This window comes from Hypanus sabinus, chromosome 6 (assembly GCF_030144855.1).
Source record: "Hypanus sabinus isolate sHypSab1 chromosome 6, sHypSab1.hap1, whole genome shotgun sequence".
Lineage (NCBI taxonomy): Eukaryota > Metazoa > Chordata > Chondrichthyes > Myliobatiformes > Dasyatidae > Hypanus > Hypanus sabinus.
This window is the reverse complement of record NC_082711.1, coordinates 57,816,958-57,829,609: the sequence shown is the minus strand read 5'-3', so window position 1 is coordinate 57,829,609 and position 12,652 is coordinate 57,816,958. Positions and strand designations below refer to the sequence as shown.

The 12,652-nt window shown below is 38.6% G+C and overlaps 1 protein-coding gene across 4 annotated transcripts in view; it reads left to right on the top strand.

Annotated features, from left to right (window-relative positions):
• adam22 (ADAM metallopeptidase domain 22) overlaps positions 1 to 12,652 on the top strand; it is a 337,659-nt gene that overhangs the window by 243,074 nt on the left and 81,933 nt on the right. The gene's annotated exons all lie outside the window — the stretch shown is intronic.

Below are 12,652 nucleotides of genomic sequence, written 5' to 3'. Positions count from 1 at the left end.
GTCAATAATCAATTTTATTGTATATGCACCGGTGCATTGAAAAACTTCTTGGCAATAGCATCACAGGCACATAGCATCATATAAGCAGCATTCAAAGAAGAACATAATTTAAGCATAAATTATTCCCAATTTTTACAAGAAAGAACACAATTAGAACAGAAGAAACATAAAGTGCTCTTCTGACTAAAGATTCTCAACCCCCACAGTGAGTCAATTAACATAAGAACAAATTTAAATTTTCCAAGTCTTCAGGTAACTAATGGCCTAGATACATTTGGAACCATTGGCACCCAAGGGAATACATTATTCTCTTTTAACTTGATTTAAATTGAGTAAATGGGACTTAATTGTGTTTGTAATGGAGTAGAACCTGGGCACTGCTTAAGAAGTTTATTGGTCCCACTGATGATCAAAACAAAGCACTTACGGGCTTTGCATTTTATTTGCCACTTTCAGTTGGTGCTTTTGCATTTATTCAATAAATGCAAAGACTTATTTTGTTAGTTATAATTGCACATATTGTAATTCTGCCAGTGGATCTGCAAAGTATAGTGAATCATAAAATCAGGCAAACCTAAATGCATGCCTAGAAAAAACTTCATATGTTGCCTTCCTTTATCTCCTGGTCATTGAGATGGGAAATGCTCCATAACCTTTTCCAAATTGAGACATGTTAGCTTTATTAAACTTGCTGAATATTTGATTCCTCAAACACATTCTTGTTAAATATAAGGCAGCAGCATCTGTTACAATTGTACAAGGTTGTGCCAAGGGTACAGTTTTGGACACTACACTGAAGAAGGAACATGGTAGCAAGAGAGAAAGTACAGAAGAGATTCATCAGAATGTTGCCTAGAATTGAGGGCTGCAGTTAAAGGAGAGATAGGATAGGATAGGTTGGTTCTCACTGAAATGCAGCAGATAGATGGGTAACCATAAAGAGGGTTGCCAATTTATAAGGGGTGTAGATACAAGGGATAGTTAGAATTTTTTTCCCAGGGCACTCACTGGCAAACAGAGATAATAATGACAGTTGAACTGATTCCACTTGTGTTCAGGACAACCCAAAAGAAATAGGGATATTGGGAATTTTTTCCTTTTAAAAAGATCTTCAGTGTGTGTTGGATCCGATGGTTTAATTGTCAGTTTTAATTATCTGCTTGTATTTTAAGTCATTCTTATAAGCATGCAATGGTTTAATATGTTTCCTAGTGGTTGCAGTATGTATATGCAGTTGTTCAATGTGTCTCCTAGACACATGTTGATGTGTCTCCTAGTTATGTTGATATAATTCTGGGAATTTCTTGAAGGTTTGAATAAGACCTTTAAGACCAGAAGACCATGAGACCCAGAAGCAGAGTTAGGCCATTCAGCCCATCAAGTCCTTTATGCCATTTCATCATGGCTAACCCTGACCCCATACCCCTGCCTTCTCACCATAGCCCTGGATGCCCCGACCAATCAGGAATCTATAAACTTCTGCTTTGAATGTATGCATGGAAATAGCCTCCACTGCAGTCTGTGGCAGAGCATTTCACAGATACACTACTCTTTGGCTAAAAAATTTCCTCCTTACCTCTTCACATCCACCTTATCTAGTTCTTTCAACATGTGGTAGGTTTCAATGAGATCCCCATGCATTCTTCTAAATTCCAGTGATTACAGGCCCAAAACCCTCCTGTATGTTAACCCTTTCATTCCTAGACTCATCACCATGAACCTCTTCCAGACTGTCTCCAAAGACAACATATCCTTTCTGAGATATGGGGCCCAGAACTGTTGACAATACTCCAAGTGCAGCCTGACTGGTGTCTTATGAAGGCTCAATATTAATTCTTTGCTTTTTTATTCTACTCCCCTTGAAGTAAATGCCAACATTGCATTTGCCTTCTTTACCGCAGACTCAACCTGTAAATTAACCTTCTGGGAGTCTTGTATAAGGATTCTTAAGTCCCTCTACATCTCTGATGTTTGAACCTTCTCCCCAATTAGATAATAGTCCGCACTATTGTTCCTTTTACCAAAATGCATTATCATACATTTCCCAATGCTGTATTCCATCTGCCACTTTTTTGCCTATTCTTCCAATTTTTCTAATTCCTGCTGCAATCACATTGCTTCCTCAGCACCACCTACCCCTCCACCTATCTTTGTATCATCTTGAAACTTTGCCACAAAGCCATCAATTCCATTATCCAAATCTTTGATAAACAATGTGAAAAGTAGCAGTCCCAATACTGACCCCTGTGTAACACCACTAGTCACTGGCAGCCAACCAGAAAAGGCCACCTTATTCCCACTCACTGCCTCCTGTCTGTCAGCCATTCCTTTATCCCTGCCAGTATATTTCCTGTAACACCGTAGGATTTTATCTTGTTAAGCAGCCTCATGTGAGATGCCTTATCAAATGACTTCAGAAAATCCAAGTAAATGACATCTACTGCCTCTCCTTTTTCCACCCTGCTTGTTACTTCCTCAAAGAACTCTAACAGATTTGTCAGGCAAGATTTCCCTACACAGAAACCATGCTAACTTTGATTTATTTTATCATGAGTCTCCAAGTACCCAAAAAATTGTCCTTAATAAATAGACTCCAACACTTACCCAACCACTAATGTTAGGGTAAATTTCCTTTCTTTTGCCTTCTTTCCTCCTTAAAGAGTAGAGTGACATTTTCAATTTTCCAGTCCTTCAGGACCATGCCAGGATCAAGTGATTTTTGAAAGATCATGATCAATGCATCTGTTATCTCTTCAGCAACCTCTGTCAAGACTCTGGGATGTAGTCCATCTGGTCCACCTTAAGACCTTTGAGTTGGCTTAGCACTTTTTCCTTTGTAATAGCAATAGCACTCACTCCTGCTCCCTGACACACACAGACCCCTGGCTAGTGTCTTCCACAGTAAAGACTGAAGCAATGTACTTACTAAGTTTATCTGTCATTTCTTTGCCCCCATTGCTACCTCACCAACATCATTTTCCAGGATCCAATATCAACTTATAAACTCTTATCTCCCTTTTATTACTTATATAACTGAAAAAAACTTTTAGCATTTTGTTTTATATCACCATCTATTTGCCCTAATATTTCATCGTTTCCTTTCTTATAGTTTTTTTAGTTGCCTCTTGGAGTTTAAAAGCTTCCCATCATCCAACTTCGCACTCACTTTTGCTACTTTATGTGCCCTTTCCTTGGCTTTTATATAGTTGTTAATTTCCCTTGTCAGCCACAGTTGCCTACCTCGGCCATTTGAGAATAACTTCTTCTGTGGGACATATCTATCCTGTGCCTTGTGAACTATTCCCAGAAATTTCAGCCACCTCTGTTCTGCCATCATCCCCGCCAGTATTTCCCTCCAATCCACCTAGGCAAGCTCCTCTCTCATGTCTCTGTAATTCCCTTCATTCCATTTCAATAATAATATATGTGACTTATGCTTCTCCCTCTCAAATTGCAGTATGATTTCAATCACATTATGATCACTGCCTCCTAAGGGTTCCTTTACATTAAGCTCACTAATAAAATCTGGGTTATTACACAACACCCAATCTAAGATAGCCTTTCCGCGACTAGGCTCGAGCGTGACCTGCTCTGAAAAGCCATCTCATAGGCATTCAACATATTGCCTCTCTTGCAATCCGATACCAACCTGATTTTCTTAATCCCCTTGCATATTAAGCTTCTCCCATTACAATTGTGGCATTACCCTTATTGCAAGCCCTTTCCAGCTCCTTTTGCAATCTCAACCCCACATCTTGGCTACTATTTGGAGGCCTATATTTGATTCCCATAATGGATTTTTACCTTTGCAGTTTCTTAACCCTATCCACAAAGATTCAATATTCTCTGACCCTATGTCACCTCTTTATAAAGATGGAATTCCATCTCTTATCAATAGAGCCACACCACAACCTAGGTCATCCTGCCTGTTCTTTCGATCCAAAGTACATCCTTTGATGTTAAACTCGAAATTCCCAACCAGATTTCTCACTGGTTGACTCTTATCTATGAATTTGAATGGAATTTTCCTCATCTTTATAATATAAAAAAGCTGACCACGAGGCCAAAGCTCATCTATGTTTGTAGATCTTTTGACTCTCCATCCCTTTAAATAATAGACCTCTCTCACTGTCTGTTTTCAACTCTCTGTTTATTTTATTAACACTTAATAAAATGATCATGAGGCAACAAATTTTGCGCCTCTTCCCTGACTTCTGAAAGAACCTTGGATGAAAATATCAGAATCCAACAATTGGCATAGTTGGCAGGATATTTTGAACTTTAAGTACTTGAAACAATCACAGACAAAGTGGAGTTTTTCAGCACCAGAACAAAGGGGGTACAAACTTCCTTTGTTTAAGTTTGAGAGGAAAACTAGTTCTGATTTCAATATGATCAGATGGAAATCAGGATTGAGGACCAGTACATTGCCATTAAAATAAACAGATCTGTAAAAGTATCAGTTTCATTTGCAGGACAATTTATTTTGCTTGCACAGCGATCTGTTTTGGTTAGATGGCAATCAATTTGCTACTTAGTAAAATACACATTGCACAAACCAACGGTTGCATCCAGTAATTGAGTTACAGGATGACCCATTGGTCAAGGGATAATATTTTGGTCACAGGACAACCCACAGTTGCAATCTATGTACTTTTTATTACTTTGAAAATAGTCTCAAAATATTACAAATTACTGGATGCAGATGAAATATAACAATGAGATAAGTTTTTTTAAGATTTGGAAAATTGTTGAGGGAAAGGAAAAACCTGGAATGGCACTTACTGATTAAGAGATAAGACTGTGTAGTCGGTTTAATTGAATGTGCGAGGAAATGAAAGAGTTAATGAGGCAAATAAAGACTTTTATAAAGAACTACAAAACAGCATGATAGAGATAGTAAAAAGTCTAAAGAGCATTATCTTTGCATTAACCGAATGAGCAAAAGAACAACAAAGCAATTTAATCAAAGTGCATGTATGAAGCTCAAAGGCAAACTAAAACAAGGAGAAACTGTATAGGGTCTTCAAAGGGCTAGTCCTGTTAGTGATGCTGCTTCTGGTGCTCCACCCTGGGAAATACCACCTACATCAAATGGTCCCCCAAGTCAGCGACACCTTTAAACTCTGAAGAATTACAGCCTACATCAGACATTCTCCCGATACAGCACCTCTATCGGAACTCTGAAGAATTACAGGATGGACATGACATCGATAGCAGCCCCTAGCAACTCAAGTGAAGATGACAGGCTTGAAACAATAAGACAAAGTTATGTCACAGCTTGCTCCAATAAAGAAAGGGGAGTAAGGACACATAGGCTGATGATGAAGCCTTTACTGATCAATGTATTGACAAGCTAATGGCAGATCCATCAATTATTGTTCAACCACTCAACATTCTGCTGAAAGCAGTAAGTGCTCAGACAACCCCATGACTCTTAATGAAAAACAACTGAAAGTGTGTTTAAAGTGACATTGTGCACTGCACCTGCATTAAGGATCCCTACTACAGGTGAACCACTTACCCTGTAGGTCAATGGGAAACTCTGATCAAAGACCATATTCCTAGGTGGGGATTGCCATGTCACATCAACTCTGAGCAAGGAACACATTTCACTGACAGTGTTTGTCAGGAATTATGTCGAGTAATGAATGTTCATTAGTCTTATCATTGTCCACATCACCCAGAGTCATCAGAATAAGTTAAATAAATGAATGGAATCATCAAGCAACAACCAAGTATCATGAAGAATGCATAACAACGGCTTATGGGTCTTCTTATGACTTTGTGTAGCAACAGAACAACCACAAACAAGAAAACCACATTAAGTCCATTCGAGGTCTAACAATATGTCACTGCTGGGAGCTCTCAATCTCAAAGAGGTGCTTTATGGCAGACAGTTCAGTTAACTATTGTGTGGAATTAACTCAAGCTGTACAGGCTACTGCCCCTTGGAGTGATCTAGAGGGAGGACAAACCTTGATTCCTGGTGAGTAAGTGAATAAGAAACCATATAAGAAACCACTGGGAGATGGATGGAAAGTTCCTTGTCAAGTGTTGTTAGTTACCAACTCAGCAGAGAAAGTAGAAGTTAGAAGTAAGTGGATACTCATCAGCCATTGGAAATGAGCTGAAGATGTATCCAAAAGGACAGCGAGCACAATGGTGAATGTGCTAGTAACCTCTTGGCCACAATTCCTAAACTGCTAGGCTACATAATCACTAAGCAGCCAGAAGAATTCAAGCATGTCGACAACTGTGGACAGTATTAAATTTATTATAATATTATTTATTTTTGTTATAGTTTTGCCAATTTCTCCTAATTATATTGTGCCAGTTGAGATGACTCATAATGTATAATTGCAAGTATCACATGAATTTGCTAATGCTGTTAATGCCTTTAGCTGTTGGCTGTGTCAACATACAGCGCACATTTCAAAATATGCAGCAATGCTAGGGATTCCTGCAGATCTAGAACATGCACCCTCTCTATTAAACATTTCAGCAATGGTGATGTTGACATTATGCCTATGATTTGTTATTCTCGTGAGAGACATAAATATAGGATGATCATGTCCCCCAAGCGCTGTCTTAAACTAGATAATATATGTAAATATAATCAGCATGATTTAAGGACATATCATATTGTCTTATCTTGGGATATATCTACAGTACATCAAATGTTCATAACAAAGCTATTAAACCTTTTCATGTCTTTGCTATAAAGGCCTCCTAATGCTTGAGTTCAGAAAGCATTCCAGTAGGGCGTAGTTCATACAATTACAAGTTGCATTGGCCTAAATGGAGTAATGACTCTGGCATTTTCATTGACATCAAAACTATTACAATCCAACAAATCTCCTGTCAAGTAATAACAAATTGTCTAAGTTCATGGAACAATATGTCCTTTATGTGCAGAAATGGAGCCTACACCTTTCTTTCATGTAATTGGTTAGGTGCTTGTTATTGAGGGTATGTTTTTCCCACCATGAAACATATGCACACTTTACTCCAGAAGTAAACAAGACATTTCAGAAGGAGATTGTTTTGCGTTAATTTTATTCCCATTTTATAGTGTTTCAAAGAGAATAAAAGAAATTGAAAATCTTGCTGCAGCCTCAGAAAGAGTAAGAAATGACAAACTGCTGCTTCCTTAGGGAAAGTAACAACAGAAATGGTTGCGATGTGTAAGATGGTTCTTCAAAGTTGTAAGACATTAGATGTTCTCTCAGCAGTTAAAGGGGTAACATACGCAGTTATAGGCAAGGAGTATTGTACTTCCATATCTGACGAGTCTGAAGACATGACTAATTCGATTAATCATATTTGTAAGGAAGCAGCTAAAATACATCAATCTGACGGGTGGGATTTCTTTGACTGGATACATTTAAGTCTCAGAAGATGGGGCTGCTCAATATTAGGAATCATATTATTCATACTAATATGCCTTATCATAATTTATATCTTTTTTGCTTGTTTAAATGCAATCATTAATAGAATAGTTCAAACTCGCATAAGTGTGCCTACTAATCTGCATAATCTTGACATAATCCTAAGAATACTTTGAAGAATATATACTCTTTGATAATTCTTAACAAGAATTATTGATTATTTGATTCTTAACATAGATACCACAAGATTTTTGCCTCTGAATTTTCAGATATAATGCTTCTAAGCATGTAATTTAGAATGAGGTGGGGCATTGTTGGATCCAACTGTTTATAATTTTAATTGTAATTTTATTTGCAGTTTAACATTTAATTATCTGTTTGTATTTGAAGTAATTCTTATATACACATAATATCATTGCTAGTAGCCACAGTATGTATATGCAGTTATTCAGTGTGTTCCTTAGTGGTTATATTGGATAATTCTGGGAATTTCTGGAAACTTGGTTATTTGAAAATGGGCTTTATCATTGGTTGACTCTTATCTATGAATTTGAATGGAGTTTTCCTTAGCTAAATGAGGGTATTATCTATGAGGCTAGGGCAATGGATGTGGTCTTCATGGAGTTTAGCAAGGCATTTAACAAAGTCCCTCATGAGAGACTCATCAAGAAAGTCATGAGGTATGGGATAAGTGGAACCTTGGCTGCTTGAATAAAAAATTGGCTTGAAGGAAGAAAACAGAGGGTAGTTGTGGAAGGAAAGTATTCTGCCTGGAGATCGGTGCCTAGTGGAGTGCCACAGGAATCTGTCCTGGTACCCCTGCTATTTGTGATTTCTATAAATGACCGGGATGTAGAGGCGGAAGGATGGGTGAGTAAGTTTGTGGATGACACGAAGATTGGAGGAGTTGTGGATGGAGCTGCAGGTTGTTGAAGGTAACAAGAGGATATAGACAGGCTGCAGAGTTGGGCAGAAAAATAGCAGATGGAGTTCAATCTGGATAAGTGTGAGGTGATGCATTTTGGAAGGACAAACCAGAAGACTGAGTACAGGTTTAATGGTCAGTTACTTAAGAGTGTGGATGAACAAAGGGGCCTTGGGGTTCAAATCCATACATCCCTCAAGGTCGCTGTGCAGGTTGATAGGGTAGTTAAGAAGGTCCATGCGATGCTAGACTTCATTAACAGGGGGATTGAGTTCAAGAGTAGAGAGGTCATGTTGCAACTCTACAAAATTCTGGTGAGACCGCACTTAGAGTATTGTGTTCAATTCTGGTCACCTCATTATAGGAAGGATGTGGAAGCTATGGTGCAGAGGAGATTTACCAGGATGTTGCCTGGTTTGGAGAACAAGTCATATGATTCAAGGTTAGGAGAGCTGGGACTTTTCTCTTTGGAGTGTAGAAGAATGAGAGGGGACTTGATAGAGGTCTACAAGATTATGAGAGGCATAGATAGGGTGGATAGTCAATACCTATTTCCCAGGGCACCAATAGCAAACACCAGAGGGCATATGTACAAAATTATGGGAGGGAAGTTTAGGCGAGACATTAGGGGTAAGTTTTTTACACAGAGGGTTGTGAAATGACTTGCCAGGGATGGTGGTGGAGGCTAAAATATATAACCTTATAACAATTACAGCACTGAAACAGGCGATCTCGGCCCTTCTAGTCCGTGCCAAACACTTACTCTTACCTAGTCCCACTGGCCCACACTCAGCCCATAACCCTCCATTCCTTTCCTGTCCATATACCTATCCAATTTTACTTTAAATGACAATACAGAACCTGCCTCTACCACTTCTACTGGAAGCTCGATCCACACAGCTACCACTCTCTGAGTAAAGAAATTCCCCTCGTTACCCTTAAACTTTTGCCCCCTAGCTCTCAACTCATGTCCTCTTGTTTGAATCTCCCCTATTCTCAATGGAAAAAGCCTATCCACGTCAACTCTATCTATCCCCCTCATTATTTTAAATACCTCTATCAAGTCCCCCCTCAACCTTCTATGCTCCAAAGAATAAAGACCTAACTTGTTCAACTTTTCCCTGTAACTTAGGTGCTGAAATCCAGGTAACATTCTAGTAAATCTTCTCTATACTTTCTCTATTTTGTTGACATCTTTCCTATAATTCAGTGACCAGAACTGTACACAATACTCCAAATTCGGCCTTACCAATGCCTTGTATAATTTTAACATTACATCCCAACTCCTATACTCAATGCTCTGATTTATAAAGGCCAGCATACCAAAAGCTTTCTTCACCACTTTATCTACATGAGATTCCATCTTCAGGGAACTATGCACCATTATTCCTAGATCACTCTGTTCTACTGCATTCTTCAATGCCCTACCATTTACCATGTATGTCCTATTTGGATTATTCCTACCAAAATGTAGCACCTCACACTTATCAGCATTGAACTCCATCTGCCAATGTTCAGCCCACTTTTCAAAATCTCTCTGCAAGGTTTGAAAACTGACTTCATTATCCACAACACCATCTACCTTAGTATCATCTGCATACTTACTAATCCAATTTACCACCCCATCATCCAGATCATTAATGTATACGACAAACAACATTGGAGGCAGTACAAATCCCTGAGGCACACCACTAGTCACCGGCCTCCAACCTGACACACAGTTATCCACCACTATTCTCTGGCATCTCCCATCTAGCCACTGTTGAATCCATTTTACTACTTCAATATTAATACCTAACGATTGAACCTTCCTAACTAACCTTCTGTGCGGAAAGGCCTTACATTAGGGTTATTTAAGAGCCTCTTGCACAGGCACATGGATGAAAGAAAAATAGAAGGTTATGGGGTAGTGTGGGTTTAGTACTTTTTTTTAAAGGATTATATGGGTTGGCACAACATGGAGGGCTGAAGGGCCTGTACTGTGCTGTAATGTTCTATGGTTAAAAAAGCTGACCATGAGGCCAGAGGCCATCTTTATTCTTAGATGTTTTGACTTTCCCTCTCTTCAACTAGTAGACCTCACACTGTTTTCAACTCTCTCTTTGTTCTGTTAATGCTTAATTAAACAAGTGTGAAGTGTCAAGTTTTGTGACTCTTTCCCGACTCCTGAAAGAATTTTGGATTAAAACAACGGAATCTATCAGGGTTTTAAAATATGGCATTTATTATTCCAAACCAACTGATTTTGCCACAAAAAGAATGAGAAGCAGAACACAAGCTTAAAGGGCTGAGTCCAGGGCATCTGTAATACGGTTCCATAAGAGGATGTCATGGAGGTGAGGAGGGAGGACATGTCTTTTTGTCATATGCCTAAATGATTCTGGAAAACATCAGTTGTATAGAAGTGATAGACAGCCAAAAGTGCCCAATCCAATTTGCTGATTGGCAGCTCTTACATTAATTGCATTTAAACATGGACACAAAGGATGTTATCACAAAAATACAGACACTTCATTCTCTGTTTTCTGGGCTACTTTACCATTTAGAAGACCCTTATTTTAGATTCACAGAGTGACACAGGCTCTTTGGCACAACTTGTCCACGCTGTTCAAGGTGCTGGTCTGTGCTAATCGTACTTGTTGCATTTGGCCCACATCCCTTTAAACCTTTCATACCATCTACCTGTCTAAAAGTCTTTTAAATATTGTGACTGTACCTGCTTCCTCTGACTGCTTGAGCCATATACACACCAACCTCTGTGTGGGAAAAAAGTTGTCCCTCAAATCCCCATTAAATCATTCTCCTTTCTTCTTGAACCTTTTCTCCACTTTTGCATCCACTCTATATCTGCCCTCATAGTTCTATAAACCTCTGTGATGTCACTCCATCTGCCTCCTTCGCTCCTGGGAGAACAGAAACAACCTACCCAACCTCTCGATATAACTCAGGCCCACCAGTTCAGGTACCATTCCTGTGAATCTTTTCTGCACTCTCTCTAGCTTAATCAGGTCCTTCCTATAACAAGGCAGCAACAAATTGATCTGAACCAACTATAACATCATGTCCCGACTCCTGTACTCAATTCTTAGATTGATAAAGGCAAGCTACACATATGCCTTCTTTATCACCCTGTATCCCTTTGTCACCACTTTCTTGTGACTGTGTACCTGTAGGCTACTGATCAACAACACTCCCCATGGCCCTACCAATAATTGTGTATGTCCTGTTCCAGGTTAACTTCCCAAAATACAGCACTTTGCTCTCGCCTGAGTAAAAATATCATTCTCTCGCCTTCTTTGCTAGATCCAGTTGTTTTAGACTGCAGCTATTGAGAAGGAAGTACAGGAGCCTTAGGTCCCACACCACCAGGTTCAAGAACAGTTATTACCCTTCAACCATCAGGCTCCTGAACTAGCGTGGATAACTTTACATAGTCAGATCTGAAATGATTCCACAAGCTATGGACTCGCTTTCGGGATTCTACAACTCATGAACTACGTATTATTTATTTGGCTGTTTTCAGCCTTTGTGTGTAGTTTTTTTTATTCTATTGTATTTCTTTGTTTTGTCGTGAATGCCTGCAAGGAAATGAATTTCTTTGGTGACATGTACATACTTTGAACTTTATTTTTAATTTGTTAGTCTTCTGCTGTAAAATGGAAACAGAATCCTAGGCTTTAATTGCTCTTTGCAGTTAAGTTGCTTCATTGCCGATTTTATACTCAATTTTCCATTCATCGAGTACAACATGTGGCCTAAAGTGTAAGCAATTAAATGGTTATCAATTGCATTCAGAACAGTACAATGATGAAAGAATTATTGTAAACAATAATTAAAATGCAGTTTCCTACCAGAGGCTCCTTGAGTGTTCAGTGATTTATTATACTGGAAATTTTCAAGCTATTTGAAAAGTACACCCACAATCACATCAGCATGATCATCTACTCATGATATTCAAACTAACTCAGTGAAGTTTTCCAAGCAATGAAGGTAATAGGTGAATACATTTAATACCACAAAAGGTTTGTTGAATTTCCTTTATTTAATCTTTGTAAGGTTTATAAAAGTTACAATCTTTTGCAGCTGGAAATAATTTAACTTAATTAAACTGCAGCTGGGAATTTTGAGCTCATGAGTTGCATGGAAAACTTTCCAATGAGTCAGTTATCATTGAATTATGGGAATTAATCCAACTGAAGCAAACCATTCAGCTCATTCAGCTCATTGAATCACTGTTGTGATTCAATTTTGTCCCACAGACACATGAATATTTGCATGCTTAACTAAAGAGAAAGATTTAGAGCTGTCTAAGGAATTAAAGTTGATCAAAAATATT